Source organism: Mastigoproctus giganteus, chromosome 13, assembly GCF_048544385.1.
Source record: "Mastigoproctus giganteus isolate SK-2022 chromosome 13, ASM4854438v1, whole genome shotgun sequence".
NCBI classification, from domain to species: Eukaryota; Metazoa; Arthropoda; class Arachnida; order Uropygi; family Thelyphonidae; genus Mastigoproctus; species Mastigoproctus giganteus.
The window spans coordinates 70928992-70947417 of record NC_143587.1 but is presented as its reverse complement, the minus strand read 5'-3'; positions in this window follow the sequence as shown (position 1 = coordinate 70947417).

The following is an 18426-nucleotide window of genomic DNA, read 5'->3' as shown; positions in this document are numbered from 1 at the left end:
TCTAATGGAACATACTACACCTTTCTTGTTCCTGGCTCATATATGATAATTTGAGGCCATCTGCGTCTGATAAATGGTGTGTGGTAAAAAGCTGTCCCATAGGCATTGGATACAACAGTATTTTGCATATCCTCTTGCATGATCATTAATATGCCATTGACTTCTGGATCACCAAAGATGTTCCATAGATGACTGCTGCATTGAATTTCTACTATGGCTACCTGGCTTCATTAAGGCGGATCGATTCCTCAGACTAGGAGGCCAATTTCCTACAAATTAATCTTCAGAACTGCAACATGTAATATTGACTTGGATTTCCGATGAAAACCAACCAACCGATAGCCGACCGACACACTAAAGTTCGGCGCATATCTTCTTTCCGCAACCCACACTTCCCATCCAAACACTTTGCTTCTTGCCAATCTTGCCGCCCTCTCTCACTTTTTCCTCTCCACAACCTCCAAAACTCCACTTATACATAGCAATACATTTAATTCAATTTTCTTTTACGCACCGCAACCGTGTGCGTATTGCTCCCACTCCACAAAAGGAACCACTCATGAAATAGTGCAGGGTCGTTCAGGTTGTGACAGCCTCGCTTTCTACAGTGATCACATCAACTCTATTTTCAGTCTATTTCCGTCTCTGCATTTTCCTGGTTCCAAGTTTGGTTAGGCATTTCAGCACGAGTTTGGGTCGCATCAGGTGATGTTCGCGTGCCTTCAGCCCTGCCGTATTTACTATTTGCTTCAGCTTAAGCTATTTCTACCCATTTCGTTTCAACAACTGAATGTACTGAGGAAAATACTTTTTCTTCTCATGTGGATTTCTTCCATTGCCCAGTATAATCCCCAACTAGTTACATTTGTTATTTCTAATTCAATAATATTAAAAATTCCCAATTTCTAAATGTTTCTCTAAATAGTTTCTTTGGTATAATAGTAATAATAATAATATATAATCTAAATTATATGTACCTTTTTATGTACGACTATATAATTCATCTGACACGTAACATCATTATCATATATATATATATTTTTTTTGTTACTAAATATATATATATATATTTAGTAAACGTGTACCCTTACAGAACTTTTTTCTCTTTTAAATGTTTTAAATTCACTCGATAACTGTGAATTCCATTTTTATATAAAGAAAACTCTTACCTTCATGTTTTTTGTTCAAAGTAATCTAGACATTTTTATTCTCCTGAACTAAAACATTTTTATTTACGCTGGAATTCTTTGTGTTAACCCATGAAATATATCTGTTTCAGATGCGATACCGACATTTGGAAAACCCTTTGATATTCAGTGATTCCTAAACACCGAATTCTGAATCCTTACAAATTTATTTAGCTCTCAGTATTATGAAAATCTCAATGAATGTACTGGATAAATAAATTGAATTAAAACTTATTCAATGTTTCTTAGCAATGCAAGAAAATTTGTAGGATATAAATTTGCCCTCTGCACATATCAGTACACAGGGGAGAATTAAAAGAAAAAACATGCTCCAACTTGTTTATTATTGCCTTTTGTATATTTTAACAGAGATAGAAAAGAACCTTTCATTTTTCTTCTACTCTTTGTATTTTTTGTATCGTCACACCGTTCACAAATCCATGTGCTTCTTGTCGGCATGCTTCTCCTATTATTCAACCGAGTACTAATTCCCATAAACTGTATCTCATTACCCTTCCTTAAATTGTACAAACATTCTCTGTATAAAATATATAATCTAGGGGTAATACTCCTGCTATTGGCGCCACAGTAGCCAGGAACAGCAGTGCGTAGCACACGCTTCTTGATTAGACCGGGGTTCGAACCCGTGACCACCAAATACGGAGGATGCGGAAAGGTCAGGGAATGACCATCGCATATCCCCGGCGCAATATGGTCTTAGTTGCTAATGCTCCTAAAAACCAAAAAATAACAACAACAGCTCCTGCTATTATTTGTAGATACAGTCCTACATAGATACAACACCAAAAAAGCAGATTGCGGCCGATTCCAAGAGGAATTGGTGAAGTTTTTTCCGGAAGACATTCCACTACCTATTACACTCACACCTGAAGAAAGCGTTACCAAGTTAACAGCTGCCATCAGGAGTGCCTGTGATGCCTCCATCCCGCGTAGAAGACAATACAGGTACGCGGTCCCCTGGTGGAATACAAATTTGCGAGATCTGAGAATAAGAGTCCACCTAGCCAGGAAGACATTTCAACGAGCCCGTGTACACCTTCCCCCGAGAGAAGTAGCTACAGCACGAGAGGCTTACCGTGTGATAAGAAATGCATGTTCCAAAGAAATACGCAGATGTAAGAAGGAGTCATGGCAAACTCTAGTTTCCACAGTGGGAAATGGCGATCCATGGGGCATTGTATTTCGGATCATTACAAACAGGCTACCCAGAGGTGAAGTTTTGGAAACTACACTCAGGCCGGATGGAACCTCGACATACTCTTGGTCTGATTCTCTCAACAACATACTGGACAATATCTACCCAACTGATGACTTGGCACCGACACTGGAGCAACAAGAAATCATTGACAGGAACAGGGCATACATATCAGATACTAGTGAACCGCTCTTCACATCCCTGGAAATGAATTTGGCCCTGGCCAAAACGAAGGAGGGTAAAACCCCAGGCTTGGATTTGCTGGAAGTTGACGTAGTAAAAAAATTCGCAGAACACTATCCTATAACTCTCTTAAGTTTATTTAATAGATGCCTAGCTGAAGGAACATTTCCTGACTTCTGGAAAATTTCAACACTCAAGTTAATCCTAAAACACCCGAAAAAACCACCTCAAGTACCGACTTCTTACAGACCAATAGCCCTGCTTCCTGTTTTGGCCAAACTCCAAGAACGTCTTTTGCTCTCCCGTCTCACCGACTACTACAAAAAGCAACAATTACCATCTCCGCATCAATTTGGTTTTAAAACAGGCTGCAGTACAGAAGATGCTATCCACAGATTAATCTCTCTAGCTACCCAGACAGAATCTAAATACTCTCTAGCCATAATGGTGGACTTTGCGGGGGCCTTCGATCGACTATGGTGGCCCAGCATACTTCAAAGACTTCGGCAGGCCAAGACGTGCAGCATTCTATATAACTGTATAAAGTCCTACCTCAGCAATAGAACAGTGCAGGTAACCAACAAATACCAAACAGTCACCAGGAATATACTGCGAGGCTGTCCTCAGGGCTCTGTTCTTGGGCCATTTCTTTGGTCCATTGTCTTGGATGAGTTCCTGGGGATGGATCTCGGCGAGGTCAAGCCCCTGGCCTTTGCTGATGATCTCGTACTGGTTATTCATTCTGGTACAAGAGCCACATTGGAAGTACAAGCCAACTTTGCACTGGGAAAACTTCAAGACTGGGCTGCCATGCACAAATTAACAATCTCCAGTGAAAAAACAAAGTCAATCCTTCTAAAAGGAAAGCTCCAAATCCGACGGCCACCAGTGATGAAAATTAACAACACCCCAATCCGTCTCTACACAGAAATCAAGTATCTGGGCCTGTATCTAGACGCCAACTTATCCTTCCATCCCCACTTAAAATACCTGTCAGCTAAAATCCGAAAATACACTGCAATGATAAGGCGGATTAGCAGAGCGGATTGGGGCCTAAAAAATAAAGCTCTATCATTAATATATAAGGCAGTATATGTCCCGATTGTGTGCTATGGAGCCTCCATCTGGTGTGAAAAGGCAATCCTGGAAAGGAACAAGCGCAAGCTTGATTCCATTCAAAGGTTTATGTTATTATCGGTTACCAGGGCGTGCTGTACTGTCAGCACCCCTGCATTACAAGTCATTGCAGGATACTTACCTCTCTATCTGGAAGTTGTCAAGAGGGGTCTCTTCCAGCGCCTGAAGAAGGGAATCCCAACTCAATTGTTAAACCTGCAATTGAACCATGCAAATGACCCTAAGAAGGAAAGAAGAAAAATTGCAGACCACCTACAAAACCTCTGGCAAGAAACATGGGACACAACGCCTAAAGGCGCAATCACCAAAAGGTTTATTCCCTCAATTAGTCGGACTTCCCCAAAGCCTCCTCCCTGGTACTCGCCTGGATTGCAAGTCACCTTCCTGCTTACAGGCCATGGGCCGTTCCAGCAAAAATTAACAGCCATGGGAATAGAAAATAACCCATATTGCCACTGTGGTGAAGAGGAGTCCTGGGAACACCTTATGTACGAGTGTCTCACTTACGACAACGCCAGACTTCAATTTCTCACAGAGATTCAAGGAAACCCCCGCAATCAGGAGTCAACTTTACTTCAAGAAGAGACCACATACCTAGCCTTAACACGCTACGCCCAGGCTGTTTTCAATTGTAGAAGAGCAAGACTTGCGGAACTCAGGGCAGAACAGAATAACGAGCCACCCCAGCGATCCCCTACTGGGATAGGATAATGCAATTTACCCTGGGTGCAGGATACTCACAGGACCACCTGCCCCTGTAATTTTCAACTCCCTTCTCCATCCTCTTCCTTATAGTGGACTGCCTTCCCTCTTTGGTCCACTCCAACTACTGTTCCCCACTTTTGACTTCTTCTTCTTCTCTTACTCCCCCCCCCCCCATATGCTCTCTTATCTTTTTATTTTATTTATTTTTATTTATTATTTTTTTTTTATTTTTATTATTATTATTTTTTTTTTATTTACAGCCTCAACTTTTTATTTTTATTTTCACTCTTAATTTTTTTTATTATTTTTTATTCTATTTTTTAATTTTTTTTTTTTATTTTATTATAACTTTTTTTTTCTTTTTTTTTTTTTTTTTTTTTTTTTTTTTATGGCTTCTGTCAGGTAGCTTAGGCAACCCTGGCAGAGGCAGCCAGAGTATAATGGGCAGCCTGGCTCATCTCCCAGTGGTTGTGGCGGGCAACGTGGAGTCCCAGTAGGGGCCCCGCGGCCAAGCAGCCAGACACAACAACAGAACAAAGCACAATACTACATTACCAGACATTACACTTTTTTTTTCTGGCTGTGCAGTAGTTCTGCATTTCATCACAGAGTACACATGGTGCAGATGTGGGAAACCACCGGTGGCGCCTGAACCTAAATACTATGCCACTATGCCACTACTATACTCTACTTATTCCTGAAAGCATGGCACGCTAAATTGAATATAATTCGTTCTTAACCTTGTTTAATACTGTAGTACATATTATTAAAAAAAAAAGATTATACTATATTGTATTAGTAGAATTACTAACTATTTTTCATATTGCTACAAATTGTCCGACTCCTTATTAGTTCTAGGAGCTAAAAATATCAACGTCCCTGTTACAAAAGGTAATCAAGCGCTTGATCTTGTTTATTCTAATCTTCAACTTCAAGTAAAACGTAGCAGCAACATTACATTTAGATCTGACCACAAAGTAGACAACTGCAAACAGCAATTTGCTGTGGGAATCCTCGCTCCACTCTGGAAATCACCAGAAGAATATCATCAATTAAATTCCTTCAGAAAGAACAGTTTTTATAACTCTTGAAATATTACTCGTGGGAGTCTCTCAAAAATATATTTATTCAGGACGCCACGTTTCTACTAATAAATGGTTGAATCAATTAAAAACAGAGTCGGCATCCAAACTCGTAAGGCTTTCTTTTCTATCCAAAACCTGGTTCAAATCCCATCTAAAATCATACTTTAAAAGGAAACAAAAATACCACAGGCAGTGGAAGACGTACGGCACTTCATCAACAAACATAAAGTATAAAAAGAGCAGAGCATTGTTTCAGCTCAAAAAAATTCAGGCGTACAAAAATTCAAGCATAAGCATAATATAAGGGCACTTTCTTCAAAAACAAGATCTACCTTACAGCATGACCAGACTTTGGAATCGATAAAATTCAATATGGAAACATTCAATTTTGACATCTGCACTGAAGATATGCAAAGCAGATTTAAAGAATTCAATTCTTATAAACACACAAATCGCGATCAACATGAACTGCCTGCTTCCTAGTCAAGCCCTGCTAATCAACAAACTTATAAATTAGAATACAGTTCAGAAAATCATTAACCAATTACGAATTGATAGTTCGTAGCCACCCTATTTCTTCCCTCTGGTGGGGCATGGGTATGCCCCACTGTAAACTGGAGTTGCCTTCCCTTTCGGCTCCATATTTCTGTCTATCTCCCCCCAGTCTTCAGCCTTCATCCCGCTCTATCTGACAGCAACGTGAACACGCCCCACACAATCTAAAATCACCAATCGAAATTAATTTTGCCCAACATTTTGGACTTCTCCTAGCGCTTCCCTCGACACATATGCGATTTTTTTTTTTTTTATTATAGGTCCTAGCCACTGAAATCTCAGGAAATTAGGTGGCAGGACCTGCCAGAGTGAACTATATACTAGTGAGTACCTGGTCTGCCTCCATGGGGCGAAAGTGGGACAACGTCGGGCCTCAGTAGGGGTCTGGCGGCTAAATGACCAGATGAACAACGGTACAAGGCATCACACATATACAAAGTCCATACACTTTTAAATCTCTGGCTTTTCCAGTCAACTGGTTCACCCACAATGTAAACTACGCGGAGATGGGGGAAACCCCTGGTGCCGCTTGACCCTAAACACACTTTACACTTTACGAATTGATAGTAGAGAAGACCGTGACGGCTTCCCTAGTTTTATTATTAAAATGACCAGTGCATTCATCATTGATTCTTTAGTTCATATTATTTCCAAGTGCATTTCCCAGCCATTCCTTCCAAGACTATGGAAGACTTTTAGAATTACCCTGATTCCAAAACAGGCTAGTAGTAATAACCATATAAGCTATCGTCCAATTGCTGTATCGTCAATAATCGATAAAATTATTGATAAGATCATGCTGCCATATCTTCAGGATGCCATCTTCGCCAATGCAACCGTCAACATGCATTTTTGTCCTAGAGGGCGCTCCACAACAAAAAGCCTAACTTACACCATTGTGCGCATCCAAACTGCGTTTCAGGATAAAGCACAATTCGATGTCTTTTACTTAGACATCAAACGAGCTTTCGACAACATTGATCACAAGAAAGCCATTGAAGTACTAAAAAATCATTTCCTCATTGACACAATGGTTATATCCTATCTACAGTACAGCCTAAATCACAGAAATCTCATCTTCCCCACTAATACCGATAACATTCTCGTCACAACCACAACAGGCATTTCTCAAGGAGGTGTTCTCTCGAGTACTATATTTTCAGCATCTCTACAACCACTTCTACAAGAAAATCCAAATCTGCTTGCTTATGTAAAGTTGTTTATTATTTCCAAATCCTGTGATGACATTTCCAAGGTTAGCCTCGATGTGAATTTACAGATGTGCGGAATCATCGAGTATCTAAAGAATCTCAATCTGACTATAAATACAAAAAAAAACTGCTCAGTTAACTTATTCCTTACAGAAACAACCAAACCACATAGAAATTAAAATTGCGGATGTTTCAATTCCAAATGTATATGCTCACAAAGACCTAGGAGTTATTTTTGACAAAAATCTTTCCTTTAATTCTCACTCTGTATAAGTTGCTAAAAAAATTCAAAAATCAAAATGGCTGATCAAGCAAGAAACAGCAGCGATTCAAGACAGAAAAACAGTCATAAATCATGTTCAGAGATGCATTTTTCCACATTCTGTGTTATGCCTCCGAAATCTGGTCTGGTGCTCCTCAAGTTACCGTCAAGAAATTCCTTGCCCTAGAGTACTGGGTTCTTAGATGCCTGAACAGTACAATATCCAGGCAACAGCTTTATAAAAACTTAAAAACAAAGCCTCTGCAACAAATGATCAACGAGTCTAGAGTCATGCTTCTTGCAAAGTTAATTCCCTCTGCAACCGATTCACCAAACTTAGCCAATATAATAGTCAACATCTTGGCCAACAGAGAAAATTCAAGAAACCAACAACAATTCAAATCCAAACTCTCCAGACTAAAACAAATGGACAGGATGTTCCCAAATGCAAACTCTCCAGACTAAAACAAATGGACAGGATGTTCCCAAATGCATCCCTACACCTCATGAATTATCACAACATTGATTGTAAGAGGTTGCTCAACTCTGAATCCTACAGGAGTCTCATTTCCAATCAAATTATGAGAAATACAAACAGCTGCCTGCCTGCAACCCAGTAACTACATCCGAGAGCCAAATGTGATGTTCTGCAATGTATATTTTTGATCATTATAATTCATATTCGTTGTTAACGTATATATCGAATATGCTATGTATTTGTTTTTATATATTTGTCTCCTTTGTACTGAATTATGCCTCTAGCCTAGTGCTGTGTGGCCTTGCTTTATTTGCAATAAATGAATAATTATTTATTTTTGAAATCGTTTTCTGCATGTTTTGCATATCATCCCTTGAATTTCCATTTTTAATTTTTAGATGCTATGCGATTGAGGAAAGATTTTTGAAATTCATAATTTAATTTATCCATTATGTATATTATTTACAAGAGGCATGAATATTGAGTGCGAAACTAACTGAAACCAGTGATTAAATTGTTTATTAAACAGTGTAAAGAAGTATAATCGTATTAAATGAGCAAAATAATTTAGCATTTTAACTTTATTTATTCATACAGGCATTTTCATGATTGCAATTAAAAATTCTGCAGCTTTCTTAATTTAGAAGGTGGCTCTCAATAAGTAGTTAGGCATCACGTAGCGAGTGAGTTCTTCTACCTAATAGAAAGAAAATATTTACAGATATTAATTTATTCTGACATATTACATAAGAAACAAACTGATAAGTAACGTGTCGCTCGTTTATCGATAGCGACACATATCGTATCTCAATTCAAAATTCAATTTTCAGCCAAATAGCTCTAAGTAATGTTTTCTGAATTGACAAAGTATATACTTGTGGGAATATTTTGCCACAATACTCAACCTGTGATTTAAATACATTTTTTCTGTCAATTTCGTTATGAAAAATAGAGAGAGAGAAACAGTAAACTTACCTAAAAATTCTGAAGGACTTCAAAGGATATTCTGTAACCAACACTCCTAGTAAAAATAAAGTAAATTCTGTACAGTGGTATATCAGATATTGGTATTATGAATAACTAACAAAGAAATATTTATAATTGTGTGCGTGTACGTGTATGCGCGTGTATGCACGCGCATGTGTTTGTATTCCATATACGTGGGTTGAACTCGATTATAAAAATTAATGATATAAATATTGTTATACAGTTAATAAATAATTATACAATTCACAATACCCAAAAAAATTGTTATTCATGTAATAAACGGCACGTACGTGTATGTTTGTATACTTTCCTATATGCTTTCTTGCAAATAAATTGCACCTGCTATAAACCTTTGTGGGTATATACACGAAAAAAAATCAAATTATTATTTTACGGTACCGGAACTTGTATTTTATATTCGTCTGCGTATTTTATCTATAAAATTGTGTGTGTTCTTGGGCTGATTTGATGTTATGCAGGTTGAAACATCCGAAATAATTCTCGGAGAAAAACCATACTTCCTCTGCCTGAGATCGGCAATCGACAACCTCAGTTGAAGACGCTGTAGTAAGCCGATCTCAAGCAGATCAGCTTGATTTTTAAAATTCCTCCTTTCATCGATGGAAATTGAACCCACATCTCTCTAAACATGTAGCAGATGTTGATGTATCTTGCCAACTAAACTGCCACGGAGTATCACATCCGCAAAAAGGAGAGAAGCAAGATTAGTTTCCGAGAGTAATCACGCTTCATAATTAATTTCTTTGCTTAATCAATCTTATTAAAGAACATTAGAATGAAACGTAAAAAAAAAATGGCGCAGTTACAATGTCATTTAAAACGTGAAAAATCGAGAACTTACAGCCAAAATCGAAAGAGGGACGTGTTCCGGACTTTGCACCTTAGGAAATATGGAATTGCTGCTGTCACCCTGTTTCAAAAATAGAAAAAGAATACAGTAAAAGTTTAAGTATAATTAATTATTGATAATTATCTCAAATTGACAAATTACCGAATTAATAATATTAACTACAAGTAATTTCATTCTATTTAAGGCGATCGTAAAAACCTTTTAAGTTTTTTACGATCAGTTTACGAACAAAGATCAGTTTATTTTACGAACAAGGAAATTGTGTAATCTTGTCATATTTATTATATCAGATGATCATCTTAAAATTTCGTGGACGATTTAGTGGACGAATTTTCACTTAGAATTTATTAAATTCCAGTAATTTTAATTTTTACATATAAATGTTGACTGAGTGCCGTTTATTGAACACGAAAAGTGACCGTTTGTGCGTTTATCGATGTATGAATAATGACTCATAATTATAATTTCTAATGTTAATATTGAATTTGCGGTTAGGACTATGAAATTTGAATCTCAATTAAAAGCAATGTTGACAGTAAAACTCACCAGGATTTGCGAAACGCAAATATCCATCTGAAAAAAATAAAAATTATTTGATTTATTATTCTTATTAATTAGAAAAACATAATGCGTTCAATACTCTTATTAATTACAGAATATATTAATTAAAAATTTTAACTGTTAAATTATAAGTAAATTTCGCTATAAGAATTCTAGTTACATATATAGGGTAATTCAGAACCATCCTGCAAAACTTGGGAAACAAATTAAATAAATAGATTTTCTGTTTATATTCCGAGACAGCTATATAAGGTCAAAGGAGTTCACAAAATAGAAACAATAAAAGGTTATTCAAACTCATGTACTTTTGGACTTTCGCGAACTTGACACTCAGTTATGGCAGGGCAGTAATAAAGAACAGGTTCTTATGGCCATGAGTCTGAAAACCTTTTGCTAATTTAAAGCCTCTTGAAATTTCATAATCTATAAACACCCAAATCCGATATTCTTGTTTACTTTCGACTAAGCACAAACGCAAATCACAAAAAATGTTCCCTACCATTAGTGATCTTATATTTCAGTCAGACGAGCTAGTTGGATTTGGCGTGTGCCTTCAAATAGTTAGCTTAGGTGAGTGTGTTAAGCGTTAAAGCAACTAACACTCTGAGGTATCAGTTTATTGTGTGTATTCTTCGGTCGGTTTGCTGTTTGTTTTATTAAAAACACGAGCTTTGGGATGGAGAACCCCGCCTTAACCATGGCCTTGTACAAAGGGATAACCATCTCCTTAACCCTGCTAGCAAAGTTTTTGTATATCATTTACAAAAGGGCATGAGCTGTCCTCGCAGCATGTCTGCACTGCTCAGAGAATTTCATGTCTTACTGCACAATTACCCTCAAGTCAGGTCTTTTTCATTCTCCACTACCATGAGCGTAGTACCATACAGTTTGTAAGTTTCTTTGAGGTTACTGGTACCCATATACTTCGCATTTTCAATGTTAAACTTCAATTGCCATTTCTCAGCCCATCGACCCAATTTTCTTAGATTTCATGCAGTAGCTCACCCTGATGACTATTGTTAACCACGCTGCCAACCCTTGTATCATTTTCAAACATAGACATTAAACCTGATATACCTTTATCATTGATAAATTTTGAAAACAACAATGGAGCTAGCACTGAACCCTGGGGATCTCTACTAATAACATTAGTCCACGAAAAGCAGTGCCCTATGATAACCACTCTGTCTTCTTATACTAATCCATACATTTATTCATAGTAGTAACTTGCCCTTAATATCGCATTGCTCCAGTTGGTACAGAATTCTTTTATGTGCAACAGTATCAAAAGCCTTCCTGAAGCGAATTCAAGATCACCTTATATCACGAAATTCGTTGTATGCGAATTTTTCTTATAGATATTAAGCAGATTTGATTAATATCTGTCAAACATTTATTCTGCATCATCCTTGTGGGTAGTGCAATACCACGATAAATACTTTCCGTAGGCACTGCAGATACTTTCGTGGACTTTTATGCCCAAGGAGTTAATCGGTCTTCAGCGAGAGACGAAAAGTCCCCTTGAAAATGGCGTTCTTCATCCAGTAAATTATACGATGTTACCCAATTATACGATATTCTTTGCTACTTTTCACAAACATAATATGAAATACATAATTTATTATCACGATATGAATGTAATTTAATTTACAATGATTGTAATTTAATTTATAATGATTGTAATTTAATTTACAATGATTGTAATTTGATTTATAATGATTGTAATTTAATTTAATGCATCGTGATTGTGATATAATTTTCAATCACGATATCTTCAGTGCAAAATCTAAAACAATTCAACCCAAAGAGTACGAATGGTTATTCCTCAGTTTAAATTCAGTCGCTGATCTATATTATAATTTCCAAAATGAGCAAAAGCATTATAATTAAAGGAAATTGAGTTTAATCATACCTGAGTCCTTAGAGTTGAGTTTGTGCAAAATTGATAATAATAGCCCGAGGAAAGCCCCGTATATCCTAAAGTTTGATTTCGGCAATCTTCACGAGCACTTCTAAGCTAAAACAAAGAAAGAAATGAAAGAAATTCTGATATGAAATCGGGGTTCAAGAAAGACATTATTTGGTTGTAAGAATTTATTACTTTGATTAATTATATATGAACTAATATTCTTTAAGTTCTAACTCATTTCAATATCGTAACAATTTGACTCAGTGGTTCCCAGTCTACGAGTGATTTATTTTGGAAGCCATTGATTCAACTGGTTAGTTTGGCTTAGCTAAGATTTTCAGCCAAATTGTAAAACTGCCATTTGGTCGCTGTCCTCTGATAACGCGTCATTTTAATTAGTATCATATTTAATTTATCATAAAAAACTAAAAAATTTTCAATATTAATTTCTTAAATTATTTTGATGCACACGTTCTAAAATATTGAACTTATAAATCAACCACTTTGAGAAAAAGACCCATAAAAATTCCTCATGTCATTGACGTGATTCGAACTCGGATCTTTACCGCCTGCTGGGAGTAGAACTGTGATTATACCAACTGTGCTAACAAGAGGGCGAAGGAAACACTAGATAACTGCACATTCCACTTGTAATTTGTGATTATTTAAAATGAGGAGCAATTAAAATACGAATAACTTCGAGTAAAAGAATGCTAGGGTATTAAATGTACAAGCAACTTTTATCCATCATTATAATTGTATAGAATTTTATAGTACTTACTGCAGGTGAAATGCTGGACTCCACACAGAAAAGCCGAGCAAGACCAGCTGGAGTTCCAGGTAGTGTAGCTAAAAATATAAATCAATAGTTAGAACAAGTATATTTATTTATTTAAACTGAAATAAATCAATAATTAAAGTCTTCTGTAATGTAATTTTGACTGCAAAACTAACTTACCGCACAAAAGTGACATTTCAGCAAATATTCCGAAAAGATTCCTTTTGCTTCTGTCCAGGTGTTGCTCCACCTCTTCTTCTCCTTCTTCTTGTGCCCACACACAAAAGACAATTACAAGAAAAAGAGGGAAAAAGGAGATAGCTTTCACAGCCAACTTCATTTCTTGGGATGATATAATGAGTATTGTCCTGACTTAGTGTGATCTTTACTAAGGCGATAGATCTTTTCCTTTTATAGAAATTTTCCATCCAGAAATGCTTATTACAAAAGAAAGAAAAAAATCAATTTAGTCACCGCGACCTAAAAGAAAGAACAGCGTGTGCGATTTTGTTTTTACTTGATCTTCTGCCCGTCTTATTCATTAGGAACGTGTTCCAAAATATGGAGCACCTTAAATTTGTATGTCAAATGAATATTAGTGGCAGAGGCCACAAGCAAATTCAGCATAATTATAAAATTCGGACGACTTGTCAAAGGTATAGGATATAAAATGTTACATCAGACATATTTGGTTTCAATATTTCGTATAATTGGTCACAAGCAAATTGGTCACTTAACTATCTTCATATTTCGATCTTTTTTGGGAAATTAAATATATACTTTTAGCGGTACATTATTTTTTTACATATCTAAAAAAGATGTTGCAAATGCGTTTTTATCGGAAAAGGATTATTTAATATGTCTAGTAGTTTTAGGAATGTTAAGGTGGCAAAGTTATTTTGAATATTTATCTTTTGTTTTCGATATGCATTTCACAAGCAAACCTCAAACATTCCACATATTATCATTGAAAAGTCAGTAGTCTTTGCAATCTGATGTAATTTGTGATTTCTCGATAATTTGTGAAACTCGATATGCTCGTATTAAATTTGCACCACAATGCTCAAACATGTGATAAATGATTGACAGTCAGCTTTCGGAGGTTAAAGAAATGGAGGTTAAGAAACGCTTTTTATTGTCTCTCTGTCTTTAGATTCTTCCATGCACAATCTCTTATGTCCTCCGTTTTTCTTAATTTTATGAATGTTTTTGTATCGTGTGCAAGAAGACTGTCATATAATTATGGTCTTTCGAAATAATGCTATTCACTTCCTCCTCCCTGTCTGCTTCTTACCAACTATACGCTATTTGGCTTTTATGGTTATTTTTAATGACTTTCTGAGACAGACTTTTTAAAGCTGCTTTTGGTGATAGTAATCTGTTATCCAATACCTTCCAAGACCAGGACTGATTTCTTCAAGTCTATTTAATCAAAAACTTTCTGTAGTACTTGTTGCCCTTTTGAAGCAAATTTATTATGGTATAAACTAGTTTTACAAGTCAGACTACACCAACTCCGCCATATGTTTTCACAAAAACATATGGCTTGGTTGATATTGTCTGGCTTTAGACCAATCTCACACACAGGGAAAAAAATATATGCTGCATCTGTACGATATTGTTTGCAAATCTAAATACTTAAATATTTTGAATATCTGAACATTTTTAATGTTTGAATTCAAAAATTTTAATCTGTGTGGTAGGGTTTGCCAAAGGTTGGCAGGAGACGCTTAGCATAATAATTAAAAGTATTTACGTATTAAATCCGTTGGATATTGCAAACGTTTTGTTAAAAACATTCCCTATACTCGTACTTTTCATTAAATAAGGCGGAATTTTTTCTGGTTGATTTGGTTAATATAATCCAGCAGTCGATCCAAAGAGTGCAATTTAAGATGAACTGCAGAATCCTGACACTGGAATAATTAAATCTTCACTGAAAGATTTAATTATTCAAAATGAAAGATTCTTATTATTCTTTAGCAAATCAATCCATCCATTAGTTTTGTTATCTACATTATAACATGACCTAAACGCCTCCAGTTTTTGTCTATCTATGAACTGATTTGCTAATTATTACTGAAAACGTTCCATGCTGAATAATTAAATTATCAAAATATCTCTGTCCCATCTTCATATCTGTATATCCAGCATCTAAAACAATTTTTATCAACAATATGTATACATAGCAACTGTGTTTATCATGACCTGTGTCAAAGATCACTCGGCCACATCGTTCCTAAAGCGTGCGCGTGAATGAGCATAAGTTTGTTCAACCTACACCTCCCTAGGGCCTATAAACTGCATGATTGTGCAAAATATACATATAAATTGACACATTCGATTATTCTATTTTATTTCATTCTATCTCTTTCTTGAGTTCTACAAATATGGGTCGAATTCAACTCTGGTTTCTGTGTTGCATCGTAGGTTCGGTTATGGGGCTTTTAGTTGACCTACAACAACGAGAAACCCGCATAAGGGAGAAACGAGGAGGAGGCTGGGGTTGGGGTTGGGGCTGGGGCTGGGGTTGGAATAAATCTCGGAACGGAACAGAAGCACTTCGTAGTTTTATATGTGGTAAGTGAATTTAGCATTTTGCTTTATACTCTATACAAATATCAGCATTTTGTGATTTCAAAGATGACTGGAACTTGTCTCCTTCATTTCTTTCCTTAGATCAAGCGGATATATCAAGCAGAGTAAATAATTACCAATGTATCAGGAACTTTATAAATGGAGCCGGGAATAAATTTGGAGTAAGTGCTAGGGCAAAAAAGTGATTTATGAAAGGATCATTCTTCTTTACTGCATGTCATTACAGTTTGGAAAAAATTAACTGTTTATTATTAACTATTAACTGTGAAATTAAAATCTGTGAGGTCTTTAAAATTAAAAATATAGTTTAAAATTGATAAATATTTATTTTAATATAAATATTTTAATATTTATAGTTTAAACTATAAATATTAAATAACAGTTATCTCGTTTAAATTTCTTAATATTGTTTCATAAAATTTGTATGCACAAATCATTGAGTTATATTTATTATTGCATTTCACTAATTTCATTTAAAGTTCTCAATCATGACTTCATGGATTATAAATAATGGTTCACGGTAATACATCAACGACTTGGGCCAAATAATGAAATTATAATCTCGATAATTTTTAAATAATAGCTAGTTGTTTAATTACAAACTTTGAATCTTGTAGGAACTAAAAGCCAGGCCAAAATCATCTAATATTAGCCATAGTCATGTCAAATAGTTTCTTTAACTACGTCCTATTCCTGTTATGGTGTTTTTAAGATCATATCAAATACTTCGGGCGCTCAAACCATGTCCAAAATAAACCCATACAAGTTCGCTCTCTCAAATTGGAAATTGAGCTCCGACCAGTTTACCACAATTTGAAAGTTACGGAACTACCAATGTGGTATTCGTGAGGACAAAATAATTTTTGCCTTACATCAAATGATACGAGTCGAAGTGGCGCAAATGCTGCTATCTATTTGGTATAAATTTGTACAGTAGCGCCCGACGGAGTGTTAATGGAGATGCGTACAGATGCAAATATAGAGTTCAAATGTTGATCTAATATTGTGCAATAATTTAAGACAATAAATTAATTTTTATTTCACATTTAATAAATTTCTTTTAAAATATACTTAGTCTTTAGTTTTCTTTCTCTTTAGCAAACAAACGTCTTCGACGACTGTAGAAGAAGTGTATTTCCCGGTGCGAATACGGATCAAGATTTTGTGAACCAGTATTGTGCTAGTAGTCAGAATAGAGATGCTGTGAGTATTTTGTTGGTTCATTTCTGTCATTCAAAATAAGCTATAAATGAACACGACCATCTTGCTGGGTTTATGTACATGCATTTTAAAATTCCACTACGATATTTAAGAAGCTCAATTAGGAGCTTTAGTAAACTTCATTAGAAACTTTTTAAATACATGAACCTCATTAAATTTAATTTTATTCTCTCAACCTTTACTGCTGCACCCTTAATTGATTACTATTCATTGAATAACCTTCTGCTTGGGCAGTCGGTCGAGGATTATTTGGTACATCGACTACCTTTACCATATGGTCCGCTTCTTATAGTCATATGGTCCATCTTCTTATAGTCATATAATCCTATAGTCCAGTTAATATTATCATGTGTTATATACATTTTCCAACAAAGTCATGGTATTTTGTAGTTACGAACAATAAAGGTAATTTATTTTTGGAAAAATTATAACAGATTGTTGGATAGAAATTACTACATTAATGTCCTGGAAAGACTTTCAACTAATTTCTGGTATAAAACTGGTGATAATGTGCTCCACTCATGCTTAAAACAATCCCGGGCTCTACTAACGAAAAGAGCCAACTTGGCCTTGCCTTTCTATATTAGAATTCAGCAAAAAAATATTCACTTGGGTTGAACTGTCAGCGCTCCGAGCTGACTACAGCGGCGCCTCCGTAGCCAGGTGGGAAGGAGCAGCAGTGCGTAGCACACGCTTCTTGATTAGACCGGGGTTCGAGCCCGTCACCACCAAATACGGAGGATGCGGAAAGGTCATTCAGGGAATGACCACCGCATATCCCGGAGCAATATGGCCTTAGTTGCTAATGCTCCTAAAAACCAAATAACAAAAAATAACAACAGCTGACTACAGCACAGTTCCAGTGGAATTCCCTCAATCCACGTTTAGAATCATTGCGTTATGGAATGCTTTGTCGCATTGGAAGATAAAGGGGGGCTTCCATAAATTTCCATAATTTAGGGCACACAGAATTCTTCCAGAACATTAGTGTAGTACGCAACATTAATATTTCCATGTACTGCAACCTAGTGCACTTAGTTACCTCGAAAGACACTCCAAACCATGACTTCTCCTCCTGCTCCTAACAACTTCACAGTTAGGAGACCACACTGAGGTAGTAGGCGTTCTCCACATCCTCCACACCCAAAAAGCCGTGCACGGCTTCACAAGAGACTGTTTGCCATTGAACTGAGGTCAAATTTCCGTGTGCATTGCAACTATCCAATCCACGGCGTACGTTTGTTTTTATTACTAAAGACTTATGAACTTCAGCACTTCATTGAAAATTCATTTTTCCCACATGGAATTCATTTATCGCTTCCCCTCTAAAACTCAGTTAACTTTTTCCCTATATTACAGAAATGGGCAACAGCCGGCCCGCGACGATGTTGAATCCGGCCCCCTCCGTGAATGCATAAATATAGAAAATCCATACCTGACTACACTCGCCGTAAACCGTAAACGTTCGGCTTAATTCGGTTC